The sequence below is a fragment of the Erpetoichthys calabaricus genome, chromosome 10 (genome assembly GCF_900747795.2).
Source record: "Erpetoichthys calabaricus chromosome 10, fErpCal1.3, whole genome shotgun sequence".
Lineage (NCBI taxonomy): Eukaryota > Metazoa > Chordata > Cladistia > Polypteriformes > Polypteridae > Erpetoichthys > Erpetoichthys calabaricus.
Window position 1 is genome coordinate 52,145,663 of NC_041403.2, and position 16,111 is coordinate 52,161,773.

Genomic DNA, 16,111 nt, shown 5'->3' on the forward strand with positions numbered 1-16,111 from the left:
TACAGTACATGACAACTAGCAAGTCTTACTAAGTGCATGGAAGAACATTACGTCAGTCAGTTTCTTGAACCATCCTCCTGGATCATTCTGCTTGTTCTTTATGACATTTCTAAAACAATTGTTTATTTATTTCAGTGTGCACTGAAAACCAAAATACTTAACTACTGTTACCTCTAAATTATTATGTAAACTGAAATGGTAGTGGTATTTGTGAATAGAAAGTATTGATTCATTAGAATTTGTGTTTCTACATTTTTCACAATTAGCAACCATGTGTGCACAAATATTAGTTTGTACTTTAATGCTACTGATATTTTCTTATAAAAATTATAGTAATCAAAAGTCTCTTACAGACCTCAGTCACAAGGTGACATAGTGCAGAACAAGTGCTAGGCACTAAAGTGCCGTGGTGGATTTTGCACTAGCACTGGTGACATTGTCAGTCCTTCTAGGCCACAAATGGTGGGGAGGGGGGTACCATGCCTCACCATTATGAACGAAACTTGCAAGATCATTAATTTCTGGGGACGTAGGTGGGATCTTTATGGGACAACAGGCTAGACAAGTGTTTGGGGATTGGCCTGACACTTTATGGGGAAATTGGGTTTCAGGTCAAAGTGAGACCTATAGCTAGAAAAGATTTTTAGGAGTGTAAACCCAGTAGTTATATAGACCATTTTTGACTGTGGAAGTAATGGATGCCCTTCCCCCCTCTGTAGTTCTGGCTAGGGTTTAATTAGATTAGATAAGATAAACTTTATTAATCCCACGGGTAAATTCAGATACATACAGCAGCAGAAACTTAAAAAGAAGGGTACAGACACATAGGACAAATAATACAGCCATTAAATCAATAAATTAATAAGTAAATAAAAATAAAACCCGTAGAGTAGCTTCTTAGCACAACTGTGGTGGAATGACCCTGTGGATAAAAATGCTCTGAGAGAGTGCCTCCTGGAGAGGATAGAGGGGATTTTTCATGATGGCATCCAATTTTACTATCATCCTCTTTTCCACAACAGCTTCCAGTGTATCCAGGATTCACCCTGTGATGGAGCAGGCTTTCCTGATAAGTTTGTTTAGGCATTGTGCTTCTTTTGAGCTCAGGTTGCTTCTCCAGGAGACTTCACTGTAGAACACCACACTGGTTACTATGACCTGATAGTCCAGCTACTGGCCATGTAGCCAAAGAACTTCTTGTAAGGAGAATAAGTGTTTGTAATGGAATAAAAGATGCCAGAGGCAAGAGAAAAGAGAGGGAGTAAACAGGAGATAAATAAGAGTATCAACATGATGGGAAAGTGCTTTAGGTATCCCCACGTGATAGACTGGCCGTAAACCCTGGTATAGACTCAGAGAGTTTTGGTTATTTATTACATTACTCGTTTTGTTACTGCATCTTCAGTGCCCTATGCCATTTTTTTTTCATGTATTTTGGCTTCATTCTGAGTCTTGCGCCAACTTTAAAATTACTCCTTTACTGGCCACTATATCCTTTTCATAAGTATTTTGTGGCAATTAAAATAAATTAATATTAGTGGTAGAAGAAGAGGAATGGAATAAAAGAAGGAAAAATTAATGGTTAATGTACAGTAAAAGCAGCAGGATATATTTATGGTATAGTGAAACTTGAAGTTTGTATTTATGATTCATGTTTGTTGATATATATCAAATAGTGATGAGGTTTACAGAACCAGTTTCCTCTGGTTAGATGCAGAAACGTAGATACTGGTCAAGTAAGCCAACAAAAAAAAAATTATATGTATTAATGTTCTAGTTAAAATATTCCTTTTGAGTTTGTGTTCTAACCAGTTTTTGATAGCAGAATTCCATTCTTTTTCTGTTAATGTCAGGTGGGACAGTGTACAGGTTGAGTACTGAAGCCATTAAATCACATTTATAATATTGTCTTAAGTTGTTATAGGAAAAAGTCACTGACTACAGCATATACTGAACTACATATGTAGTAGTCAGTCTAAATATATAGCTGTAGTGTAGTCTTCATAGATAGTGCAGTTAATATGGCAGTATCATTGCTCATAGTGTTGGATCTCATTAGCAGACCTTGACTAAAACTATACGTCCCTTGTGTAACAAAGCAGCCACTGATGTCAGTAATAGATCATCAGCATACATGATTACTATTATTGGATTAAGCACTTCATGCCATTACTGTCATTTCTAATTCAGTTATGCTTGGCTAAGGCACCACTTGTTAAATCCATTAGGTCCCCATGGAGGTAAATGACAAGAATGACAAGAAGGGGAAAAACAAACTTACAGTAATCTATTTTTTTTATTAAGAATATTTTTATTTCTTGTGATGTAGAGGAGTCACTGTTGGTGATGATCCTTAGAATACACAATCATTTTTGAGTAATTATGTCCAATTTAAGTATAAACTGATGACAGCAATGACAGCAGCTTAGAAGGAAAAAGTTGATTGATAATGGGCTACATCTTCAAAAGTTCTAAAAATGGTTGGGAAAAACTAAGTAAAATGTCCTAGTAAATGCAAGATATCTTCTGTATACTGTAACCAAGTATGATCTTTCCAACAGGATAGGCTTTAGTGTTTCATGTGTCTGCATTTCATAGTAGTCATAGCATGACATATAATATACAGTAGAGTTCAGCTCAGATTATTGTCTTTATGTCCTATGGTCCAATTGACTATACTTGATGCTGTTCCTTCTGGTGTAGAGATATACAGTCACTGCAGTACAGTGCCCAGCAACAAGGTGCAGCAGACACAGACTTGTGAAAACAGCAATGACAATAAAAATGGCAATAGATGTCAATAAATATGCAACAACATCAAATTAAAAATATACATATCTGATTTTAAAATCCCATATGAACCAAACTGATCATGAAACAACTAAATAATACTGTACATGTAAATGCTGTATATTTGATTTAATAGCAGACAACTCTGGGTGAAGACTAAGATGGTTGAGTGTGATACAGTTGACGGTGTATGTTGAACAGGTAGGGATTTCACACTGGTAGTGCAGGTGCTTTCCCCAGTGGAGTCTTATTTAGACATCAAGTTAAGTAGATGACTATACAGAGTGTGGTATAGCAGAATAGTATTCTGTGGGAATGCTATGATAATATCTGTGGGGGAAACATTTTATAGCTGGGATTTGGGCTTTTTAGAGAAGGCCAGTGCTTTCTTCAAGCAGCTACTTGTCATAAATGTTCTAATTAGATAACATTGTGGCACTTGCATTGAAGTGAGCCATGATAAGTACTTGCTACATGGCAGTGTAATCTGTAATAATATATTTGCTATACTGCACTGCAGTGCATCTAGTTCATGCGCTCTTCATGTCGCATCTGTGAAAGTTAGCAAGGGACTGGCTTGGAAAGATTGACAAGGAAGAGTGTTATTGTTTCACTGTTTATAATGAGCTAGGTGGGACCATATCGTAATTTTCCTCAATTTTTCCACTTTATGACAGCAGATGAATGTCTTCTACCAAGTCTATTGAAGTTAATAGTCTGCTGCTTTATTTTTCTAATATTAAAGAACAAATTGTTGCAGTTGCATTATTCAATAAGGAGCTTAACTTCCTTCATGTAGAGTGTTACATCAGTATTCAGACCCTCAAGTGCTGTGCCATCAGTAAAATTGATGATGGAGTTTCTGTCATGTTTAGCAATATATAAACAGTGAAATTGGTAATAGGTTGAGCACACTTCCCTGTTGTGCTTTAGTGGTCTGAGTGGGGCTGCCTCTCCAAGGATGTCAATCTAAGATCTACGAGTAGTGTCATGGATCCTGAGTTATGTTCAGTTTGAGGGCTTTCATCCAGATTTAGGGGCATGGTGGTAGTAAATTAATTAACAACTGTAATTACTGTAAATGTTCTTTTTGTCAAAGTGGCTCAGTGCTTTGTTAATGGCTATTAGAATCAGAAACCTCGGTGGATCTCGGAAAGTGATATGAGTCCAATATGTCTGGTACACCGAGTTTGATATGTGCCATCTACAACTTTAGGCACTTTATAATGATATATTGTAGGTCAATGCAAAATGTCAGTAGTTACAGAGTTTTCCTTTGTGTTTTATTCTGTTTATTGATCCTTTCATATATTCATATAACACCTCAGCATTGATTTAAAATCCAAAGCAAATGTTTGTTGTACTTTGAAGTATTTGTTTCACTTCATCAATATTTCTGTTTTTATTTTAAACCAAGCACACCACCCTTTGGCATACACTTAGCCATGGGAATTAGATCCTCTTATAGATGATACAAATATTTATTTCATTTATATACTGCAATGTTTAACCATAGGAAAAGTGTATAATTATAAAATTACTGCTGTTTAAAAATGTAAATGTAATGTTATTTTTCAGCACTTGCTTGATAGACTAAAGGTTTCTGGTTTTAAATGTAAGAAATCAATAATCTACTTGTTGTGTTGTTAAAGATAAAAGGCTTTGAATCCCATTATTGTAAGGGAAATGGGAAACAAATACAACCCAGGCTTTGTTTAGCTGTTGTATTACTCCGCTGGATATGTCTGATACAGCTTACATTTTTCTTAAAGCAGATATTGTAGAAACCACAGCTGACAATGCAGGTACATCATCAATACAATTAATTATAATAATACCTGTCTAGTCAAGACCTTCTAGACTGGACTAATTACACATTTAAAAAATGTGAGAAATGCACTTGATGTTTATTCATTTTTCTCACTATGATTTCTGACTTATTAAAAAATTAGCAAACCATAATGACTGTAAAGAGAGCTGCCAGCAAAAGTGGGGATTTTTGTATGGTTTAAAGATGCAGAAATTGATTTAGTTTAATTGTATTACTTGCAAAGGAGATGGTGCCTCAGTGATAGCTATTCACATTAATAATACATGTGGATAGTTAAAAATATTTTAAAAAATTGACCATAAAAACATATACATAAGAAAGCAACACAGGTGAATGGTGGGTAACACTACAGTTTGACAGATCCAGCATCTGGGGTTCAGATCCCATACCCGGTCACAGATGCTATTTAAAAAATACTGGTGGGTCTTGAGTTACAGCAATTCTGCAAATATGAATGAGCACATAAAACCCCAAAATTTTTGCTTTCATCTGAATTTCAATTAATTTTCATGCAGCGACTTCCTTTTTTTATATATGAAAATGTAGTATTTACTAACTCGTGTATCACTGATATAGTAATGTTGCCTATACTAATTTATGAAAAGTTTATTTTCAATAAAAAAACTTTTAGTAAATACATCTCATATATGCATATGCTAAGGCAAATATAATTCTTTTTAAACTCACACTGAAATCTGTGCCCACCAACATATAAAATTATCTGAATTTGCACTTATATTGGGAAATCTTCCACTTTGCCAAAAACCAAATTCAGCAACTGTTCAAGTACAAATTACAACTCTTGCAGATCAGCATCATTCTGTAGGAAATAAATAACAATTACTTTTGCATAGAAGAAGTCTCGAAACATGTCCGTCATATGTGATGAGGCTTCCACTGCAAAGCAGAGCAGTTACCAAAATTGGACCGTGAAGAAAGAAAGAAAATGATAGACTTTTTAACAGCAAAATGAAAGCAATCAGTACAGTAAACCAGAAATCAATATAAGAAAGCAAAATGGAACAACCGTAGCAGCTGCACATAGAAGGGATGTTTCTGAAAATTGTTTACAATAGAGTCTTCAGTCTTAATTTAAATGCTGAGAATGAATGGGTATCTCTAGTACTAATAGGTACTGTAGATCATTCCAAAGTTTTGGTATCCTGTAGCTAAAGGCATTGTCTCCTGCACTTGTTTTATGTATCTCAAATTTTTGAAAAATCACAGCCAATAGGATTAAACAAAGAGTCAGAAATATGTCATTTCAAGCCAAGCAGGATTCCCAGTGGAGATGTTTTTATAACTTCTTACACTAAAAATTTCTCAATTTCAAATACATATTTTTAGAAACAAAATTACAGTATACAGTAATCCCTCCTCCATCGCGGGGGTTGCGTTCCAGAGCCACCCGCGAAATAAGAAAATCCTCCGTAGTAGAAACCATATGTTTATATGGTTATTTTTATATTGTCATGCTAGGGGTCACAGATTTGCGCAGAAACACAGGAGGTTGTAGAGAGACAGGAACGTTATTCAAACACTGCAAACAAACATTTGTCTCTTTTTCAAAAGTTTAAACTGTGCTCCATGACAAGACAGAGATGACAGTTCCGTCTCACAATTAAAAGAATGCAAACTATATCTTCCTCTTCAAAGGAGTGCACGTCAGGAGCAGATCATGTCAGAGAGATAGAGAAAAGCAAACAAATCAATAGGGCTGTTTGGCTTTTAAGTATGCGAAGCACCGCGGCACAAAGCTGTTGAAGGCGGCAGCTCACACCCCCTCCGTCAGGAGCAGACAAAGAGAGAGATATATAGAGAGAGACAGAGAAAAACAAACAAGCAACAATCAATACATGCCCTTCGAGCTTTTAAGTATGCAAAGCACCGTGCAGCATGTCGCTTCAGGAAGCAGCTGCACAGAAGGTAGCAACGTGAAGATAATCTTTCAGCATTTTTAGACGAGCGTCCGTACCGTCTAGGTGTGCGAACAGCCTCCCTGCTCAATCCCCCTAGTCAGGATCAGAGAAAGTCAGCGCAAGAGAGAGAGAGAGAGAAAAGTACGTTGGGTAGCTTCTCAGGCATCTGCCAATAGCGTCCCTTGTATGAAATCAACTGGGCAAACCAACTGAGGAAGCATGTACCAGAAATTAAAAGACCCATTGTCCGCATAAATCCGCGAACCAGCAAAAAATCCGCGATATATATTTAGATATGCTTACATATAAAATCCGCGATGGAGTGAAGCCGCGAAAGGCGAAGTGCGATATAGCGAGGGATTACTGTATATCTATATTTTACTACTGGCACCATTTAAATGCTTTGTGTCTAATCCTGATTGTGTACACACTTGCAGGCCAGTAGCACTAAACTGTGTGCCAGATGGACAACCCATGCATGTTACAAACATTTTCAAAATCTATCAAACTATCCATGTTCAAACCTTCTTAATCCAGTTCAGGATCATGATTAGCCTGAGCCATTCCTGACAGCAAAAACCAACCCTGGATGGGGCATGCTCCATGGCAGGGCACATACACTCAACACAACACAAAGTCAATGTAAAGTTAATAAATATTCAAGCCTCAGGATGTTGGAAGAAAGCTTGAGTACTCAGAGAAAACTCTTGCAGACATGGAGAGAACACCAGATAGCCAGTGCCTAGGCTAATATTCAAAATAGGTTAAATCCAGTGTGCCAGAGACAATGTGATTTTAATAAATGAATCACCTAATCAGATTCATAATACAGCCACACATGGGCCACATGTGACGTGTGAAATCCTGATATTTGCATGTCCAAATTAACCAAATTAAATTTCTTTTAATTATATCAGTATGGTACCATATAAATTAGGTTGCACTTTATAAAAACATGGCACGAATGTGAATATTAATATAGTAATGGCTATAAGCCTATGGACAGGTAAAAACATAGAAGATAAATCTTGTTGTCTTAAACTGTAATAAAGCAAACAAGCAAAAAATGTGCATAAAAATTTGACATGTGACATAAACAATAAACAGAAATGAGTACATATTTACCTGTAGTGGAGTGCTTTAAAGATATTTTGATAGTATTTTCATTGTATACTACTTACCAGAATAATCATTTACTGACTGATGGTAAAATTAATATTTACATTTTTATTAGAGTATTTGGAAAACTACACAACCACTAACAAATCTGATTAAAGCTTAACCGATGCTAACAGATTGGCTGTTATATATTGTTATAATTTAGATCTTAATTCCATAATAAATAGAAGCAAGCAGTAGTTATTGATGACTGAATTATCCTATTGGGTATGTAATAAGTTATTTATGAGTAATCATTTGTTTCATGTGATTGTTTTAGTTAACATGAAGTAATAAAGCAACTTTAAGTTATTGGATGATTGAATGATTTGATGTAAATTAATGTGAACAAATATAACTGTAGTTATTTATGTGAGGTAAAAATTCTGTAGATTGCACTAGCTTGGGTTTTACCCCCAATGTTGCCAACATATGTTCTGGCCTTCATATCACTCTGAGTTGGATTAGGTAGGTTTCAGAATTTAGTGTTGTAAGAATTTTATTTCTAGATGTTTCCTTGTTTTCCTTGTTTCTCTTTGCCTTGAGACAGACCGAATGTTTTACTCTAAATCTATCTATCTATCTATCTATCTATCTATCTATCTATCTATCTATCTATCTATCTATCTATCTATCTATCTATCTATCTATCTATCTATCTATCTATCTATCTATCTATCTATCTATCTATCTATCTATCTATCTATCTATCTATCTATCTATCTATCTAGCTATCTATCTAGCTGGCTACCCCTGCAGCTCTGCCCGCACAGTAGTGAAACAGGACAAACTTAAAAATCAATAAATAAACAGGTATCTCTAGCTATGCAAAGATAAGGTATGCTTCAACACGTGGCAAGAGGTAGAGCGACTCAAAAGGAGGCTGGCGTGTGAGTGAGGAAGGCCCCGTCTGGCTCCCCCCTCCTGATGTAACACTTCCCCCTCCCCTCGGCCTGCAGCCTTTGTCTCTCAAAATCATCTGGAATGTTCAAACAAATTACAGGAGAAAACCTGATCTAAATCCGTTAAGTAGTTCTTTTGTGAAAGTGGACAGACAGGCAGACAGATGTTGGATTTTATATATATAGAGATGTGTGTGTGTGTGTGTGTGTGTGTGTATATATATATATATATATATATATATATATAGTGACAGTGCTGGAAAGTTACCTCAATCAAGCATGAGTCACTGAAGCTGTCATGAGCTAGCATTATATTACCAGTTACCAGTGGCAGGGGTGTCCATATGTGTGGCAAGCCTGCAGAATCGCATGCTTTTTCCAACTAGTGCAGCAAAAGGCGAACAGTCCCTTTAAGGATAGCAAGCGACTTCCAAGAGCCATGTAAAGAGCAGAGAATCCATCCATTGCTGCGCTCGATGCCGACACCACAATATTTGAAATGCTAACATCTGTCCATCTGTAATGCAATTACTTGAAAACTCCTGGGCTAGAATATTGATCTTGGTCTTAATGAAAAGCTTATGACCTGATATGTTCTAGACAAAAAAATTTATTGGTAGTCTCGGCAAAGTGATCTGTGGTCATGGGTTAATAACAGTAAAGTGATTACAAAACCAAGTAACATTGTGGAGGCCGATTATGTAATGAAGTATACTATAATAGGAAGAAGAAAAATAAGAGCAGTGCCATCTGCTGAGTGTCAAATGCAGTGTAAAGAATCCAAGAAAGACAAAGTTGGAAAAATGAATGCCGACAACTGCATGGAGATTTCACTGTTGGTTATATCTAGCTTTGTTGTTGGGTCACACCACTGTCTACCATAAGAATACGAGACCTGGAACTATATTAACAAGCCAGAAGTAATTCTGAATATAGACCAACTGAGCAGCAGGCACACATGATGGCTCCTAGGCATGCAAGACAAATTCCAGGATATAGAATGCAAGAATGTAAGCATACCCTCTAAACAAAAATGCACAGTGACAGTCAAGAAGACTGTCAATTAGTCAAAGCTTCCAACCATATGAAAGCATTGCTTTTACATCCTTACATCAATGTTTTTTGAAGACCATACTTAAGAAACTAACGTCATTGATGCAATAAATGTCAAGCTGTATTTTTTGCTTGTTGAAAACAAAAGAATGTGCTGTCAAAATAGAACAATTCCAGTTGTTTTAGATGAGCCACCAGAAGTAATAAAATATTTTATTACCTCTAGTGAAAGTGAAAGAAGCAGCTATTTAAAAAAACATAAGATGTATCAACAGCTCCTTATTTTTAACTTAAACATGCTTGGGGTCAAACAGTAAATCATAAGCAGGATTTTTATATTGCAACTTAATGGTTTATAGATTTATTCTGTGAACAACAGACCAATAAATGTAAATGGTACACAGTAAAAGAGGTAATCTGCTTCTTAATCTAAATAAAATAATTCCATTTTAATATAAAAATTGTTACTCCAGTGTGTTAGAAATATTCATGATTCTAGCCAACCACCTGCAGCCTGGCCTTCTATTTCTTATGGGTGATGAGTGTCCCTTGCATTTAGCACAATGAGATTCAGTGTCTGCTGTCTGTTACAGGCTGAGCTCTTGGCTGACAGCTATTCTGTCTTTTAGGATGTTTCAGAAGGCAAATGCCTCCAAGTTCATTCAAATGTTTACATTGGATCTTGACAATGGCAGCAGTTATTGTTTTTTAAGACAAACATTTGCTCTTGAATTTAGTAGCTCTTGCAGCTGCTCTGACTCTGACCTGATGTGTACAAAGGTCTGATTATTGAATGACAAGGAGAGTCAGGAACAGTAGTACAAGGGATGAAGATTGTTTTTGTTTTCTTGTTAATATAGTGCTTATTCTTCATTTAAATGTACGTAAGCTGTACAGTAAGTGTTATTTTTTTGGAAATGTATCACAGATGTGTACTCAAAATTTAAACCAGATCTAGTGTCATGAGCATATTTTGTACTTCGTATTTTGGAGTAATGCAGGACAAATTGAGCATTGGTCAAAAAATAATGAATAATGATAACAGTGTACAAGTACAGTATAATGAAAATGGATTTTGTTAACTGCATGTCTAAAAAGCCAGTTCTGTTATCTTGACTTACTATTATACAAAGGGTGATCAAAATATTTTGAGCTTGATTCTGATTTAGTTACTACTTAAATATGTGAATGGAAAGCTTCTACCATTTTATAATCACCTTTATTTGCCACAGTCAAGAGATGGGCTAGAGTCTTATCTCAAGGCAGGGGGTCTTTCGAAGATGAGTTCCGTATTGATGATAGTAGAAAATGTTTCCAGTGGGGAGCAAATTATAATGGAGAATTGAAGAGTGACAGAGCATGACATAATAGACACTGCAGGGATTGATTATGTGTCAATTGAGTCCACTCTTCTTGAGCAATTGATTAATCATAAGCAAGGTATGTGCACACAGGGTGCCCAGAATGCTGACTTTTGAAATGAAATATTGCATTCATGTTCCAAGAAGACACTCGAACTAATGAATTTGGACTGATAGAAATGTAAGAAGTGTGCCAGTCCCAGCCCATTAAACAGACATGACCTTGTGTGACTACATCCTGTTCCCCAATCTGATGGATTACTACTATGGGCTGTGCTGTTCCAGTAATGAAGACGTCATGTCAGCTTGAGAATGCTTTGTGAATGTCATAACAAATGTATCTGTGTGCACAAAAGTTATGTTGAAAAAATAATAGGTTGAGTTCACAACTTTTTGATTGCTCTTTACACTATATAGTAGACAATTTTTTTAATTGGCCAATGAAAATGGAATTTATCTTATATGGCAACTTTTTATTATAAGAACAACCCCAAGCCAGTTTTCAAGTACAAGGTTATGGTACAATTGTGTATATTATTCTAAATCTCTAAAGCAAGACTGACAATTTATAGAATGTAAATCAGTAAAAATGAGCCTTTTTCTTTTTTGTGGCCTGTAAAAACTGTTAAGGTGTTTCTCTTGGGGTTAAACTGTCATGAAAAATGGGCTTAGCGCTAGATGCAAACAATACTGTCACTACATATTGCTGCAGAAAAATCAAATTAGCAATAGAAAAAGAAATTAAATTTGTCTCTCTCTTGTCTGTACAAGGTGGTGTAATTATCATTTCCAGAACTACACTGGCTTATGTATCCCTCTTCACCACAGTAGATGTCAGAATTTTGTTCAGGGAAGCTGATAAAGAATGTTGGTATTCTGTTGTCTTTAACAAATAAGAGTCGAATAAAAGGAGATACCAACTTGAGTTGGTATTAAAAAAGTAGATGTTAGCTCAAATCAATTAGTGATAAAATGTGTTTAAAGACATTTGACATCAATCTAATGGTGTACTGAATTATTTGAAAATTGAAGATAGCCCTTTTATCTCACTGAAATATCTATTTTTTAATACTTTGTTGGAATCAGGTGGGTATCTAGTACCTGTCCTTGTGTAATTGAATTTAAATTCTGTTGAATGTCACTTTTTTGTTGTCATAAGATTTATATTTAAATAAATACAGGGCAATATAAAGTACTGTAAATCAACATTGAGCCATTAAAATATCATAAAGTATAAAGACCCATGCCACAACACTTGCCACATAACCCCAATAGCAAAGAAACATTGAAAAAAAAACAATATCAGGAAATTCTGGAACGAGAAAGAGCAGGAAGGTCCAGGAGAAAGAAAACTTGAGTTAAAGGAATGGTGCCAGAGAGGTGAGCTGAAAGAAACTGTGACACAGCTCCCCAGAAGACAAAGTTTGTGGGACAACTCAAATACATTTGAAAAATGTGCATTGGGAACAAAGAGAGACGAGTGGATTTTGGAATAGCCTATATCGAAAATTTTACAGAGATTATATACAAACGGTGTACAATTTTTTCATACACTAACTTATCAAGAGCTGTATTAGTACATTATTCTAACACAATTTGAAATTATGTTATGGTAATCTGAATAAACCATAGTCTTGCTAAGCCAAACATATAAAACATCATGGATGTGCAGCTGCATGGAGACAACCATGTGCGAATTTTACTTAAAACTGGGTGGGAATCATTAGATGACTCACATTTCTAAACTAATCCATTACCTCATTAGGGCAGTACTCAAAGTAGGTCCGATGATTTTGAACTGCAAAGATCAGAGGTGTTCTTGTTAACCTGGTCTGTTTACAACGAACCATCTACGGTCAAATAGTCTCTTAAAAAGACCTGTATTAAACATATAAATGTATGTCATGTGTGCAGACTGTGTGTGTTAAAAATAAACATAACTTGTTGCAAAGAAAACACTTTCTGTACACTCAGATTATACATTGGTGTTTGAAGACATCAAACGTGAACGATCCATGGTCGCAGGTGCCATGTGTGCTCTCTTTTGTTCAGTGTTATGAAAATAGTGTAGATGTCGAAGTAAGCTTGAAGTTTCAGCACCTATGTTTGTGAAAATATGAATTGCAAAATATGCATTAGAAGAAAACAATTTATCACCCTCCATCCCATTAAGAGAGGTAATAACGAAGAGCCACAGGAGATCAAAACTCCTAAATCAATAAATCTGCCTAATGTCACCAGCAGAAGAACAACAAGGCTGCTCAATGCCCACTTTCTGGCTGCACATCTAAATGAATAACTAAGAGAAGTTTACATTACTGTCTAATTGGAAATGCAAACATGCCATGCCAGAATAGCCATAGTGTTTTAACATGTAGTATACAGACAACAATGCTTTGGTAATGTAATGGTGTTATTGGCAAGGTTGTAGCACTCAACCCTTAATATACCAAGCTTTAAATTTGGCTCCTGTCCTACCTGTAGAGCACAGAAAGCAAGACTCTCATCTAATCAAGAGAATGAAGTTTCATACTTTAATGTTTATTTCATTGGAGCTGATTTGTGCTCTTTCTCTACTGAAACGTGTCTGTCACAAAACTCTTCAACACTCCTAATTTAATGAGTCTGTTTGCAGTCTTGTTTTCAAGACTTAAATACCAGTGAATACAGACAGCCAAGGCAGGGCAGTATTGCAGCAAGAGACCCCATCCCTGGTGGTCTCTCATTCTGTAACACCTGCATACTGGATATTATTTCACTTGTCATCTTTCTAATTAAAATTGTACACTTTATAGATTTAAAATCCTACTGTAAACAAATTTTCAATGTTTGTGAGCTAATATGATGCCCCTTATTTATTTAAAATATGTTCTGAATTGAGAATTAACCTGCAATTTACTCAGTCAGAGTACTTTGCCATCCTAAAGCTCTGCAAATGAACGATTCCTTTAGTTAGACAGCCCCTTTACTCTAACTGTACTGGCAAGCAAGACATCTTTATTTGCTTGTCAAGTCAGTTTGCACAGTTTTCAATGACCCTTGGGCGATGTGACAGTCAAAGAGTCTGATGTTAATCTTTGAAACATGATGTGTAAAGACAATGCTTTTTTTTATTTGTAGCCGTGTTTATTACGGCAAAACAAAATGAAAGAAGTACATTCAGAAAAGAGACAGCATTTGGCAATGTTATTGATCAGTTTGTAAAACTGAGATTGAAAGTTTATGGTATCATTACTGTCACATGTACATAGTACAGTGATCTTCTATCGTACGTGTGCTAACCAACATTAAGAACCCAAAACATGCAAAATGTCACTACTTTCTGGCACAACGACCTCAAAACGTCTGTCTTCCTTACCTGAAAAGCACAGACTGTATTTGTCAGAGAGTAAACAGGTAAATTTAGAGCTAGTGGCAAGGTTCCCAACCATGATTGCTGTATACATTGTCTTTTGCTATTTTTATAAACTGACGCTATTTGACTCTAAATTTTAAACATTTTGAAATGATGAGATAATAAAAAGCATCTTTCAAAAATAAATGAAAGGCTTTAATTATAGAGATTTTATTTGGGAAAACATTGCAATTAGTGGAGTGCTAGAGCAGGAATTCATAGATATAACCACTGTTTTTTTTAACTGTATACCAATGAGCAGGGAGCCCTGTCTAAATTTACTTCTCAGTGATAGCTTATTGTATTATTTGGCAAAATACAATATGTCATGAACAGCATGGATACAACACACATGCAGTGAGCTAAGGTGTTTTGCCAGCTCGTAGTTTTCAAAGATATTAAGATGCAATTGTCTAACATCTGCTTTGTACACTATAATGTACGTACTGCTTGTTTTAATTGGCTTAGGTCAGTTCTCTATTTTGTATTGGATCGTAAAGCTGGATATTACCTTCTATTTGCCTCTGTTAAATTGTGCCAAATATAGGTAGATAGATGTATTTTATTTGTCCCTAAGGGAAATTAAAACTTTTCAGAAGTAAAAAAAGAAATATATATAACAGAGAGAGAGAGACAGAGATATGCACACACAACATATATTCAATGGCCACTTTATTAGGTAGACCTTGTTAGTAGTGGGTTGGATCCCCTTTTGCCTTTGTTCTTTGTGGTATACCCTGTAGATTCAACAAGGTGCAGGAAACATTCATCTGGGGTCTTGGGCCATATTGACATGATAACAACATGCAGTTGCTGCACATTTGTCGGCTACATATGCATGGTGGTTGTACGTGAAAATCCCAATAGATCAGCAGTTTCTGAAATACTCAGACCAGCCCATCTGGTACTAACAACCATGGCACATTCAATATCACTTTCTTATGCTTTTAATCAATAAAGTTTTAATGTTAGTCTGTCCATCCACTTAGTGAACCCATTTAATCCATTTGTATGGGTGTTGAGATGTGATACTTACTCTTACAATTTATTTGTTTAAAGATCTTTGGTTGTCTACTTTAGAAAACTCATCTGATGAATAACTGTGAAGGATCAACTTCTGTGACTTAAACTCACTTATACAAGATAGTTTTAATCACGCTAAACAATTTAAAGTCACTCATTAATCTAACATGAATTTTGGGCGGCAACGGAACCCTCTTTTGTGGAACTAACACTGAGTGCATTTATGTGCACGCACAAAACTGGAATTAAGGTGAGTAACGAGTCCATCTATGAAGTTCTCCTTTGGCTGAACACTCTGATGGCATTAAACTGCGCAAAAACGTTAAATGTCCTTACTGGTCACCAAAAACATCCAGTGTTGCCTGAGTGGTTTGGGGAACATTACTTTTAAACATTGCTTAGTTACATTATTAATTACTTACTAAATAAAATAACTAAATATGTTATATAGTTACTGAACTTACTATAAAATGTACTCTGTAAACGGTTCTTTACTTTTGTGTTATTTTTTTCTTCTTTTGAAAATGAAAAATTAAAAACTGCACATTTGACTGGTCAGCATTTGTTTTTAAATCTTAAACCCATATATGAACCTTCATGATACTATCATACACTGATAATTTCTGTATTATCTATATCTATTATTTATTTATTATATTACATATTTATTGACTAAATTT

General features: G+C 35.5%; 1 protein-coding gene across 5 annotated transcripts in view; it reads left to right on the top strand.

The window, feature by feature from the left end:
- The window catches only part of slc44a5b (solute carrier family 44 member 5b), a 340,353-nt gene that overhangs the window by 151,924 nt on the left and 172,318 nt on the right, over positions 1-16,111 (top strand). The window lies entirely within an intron of this gene.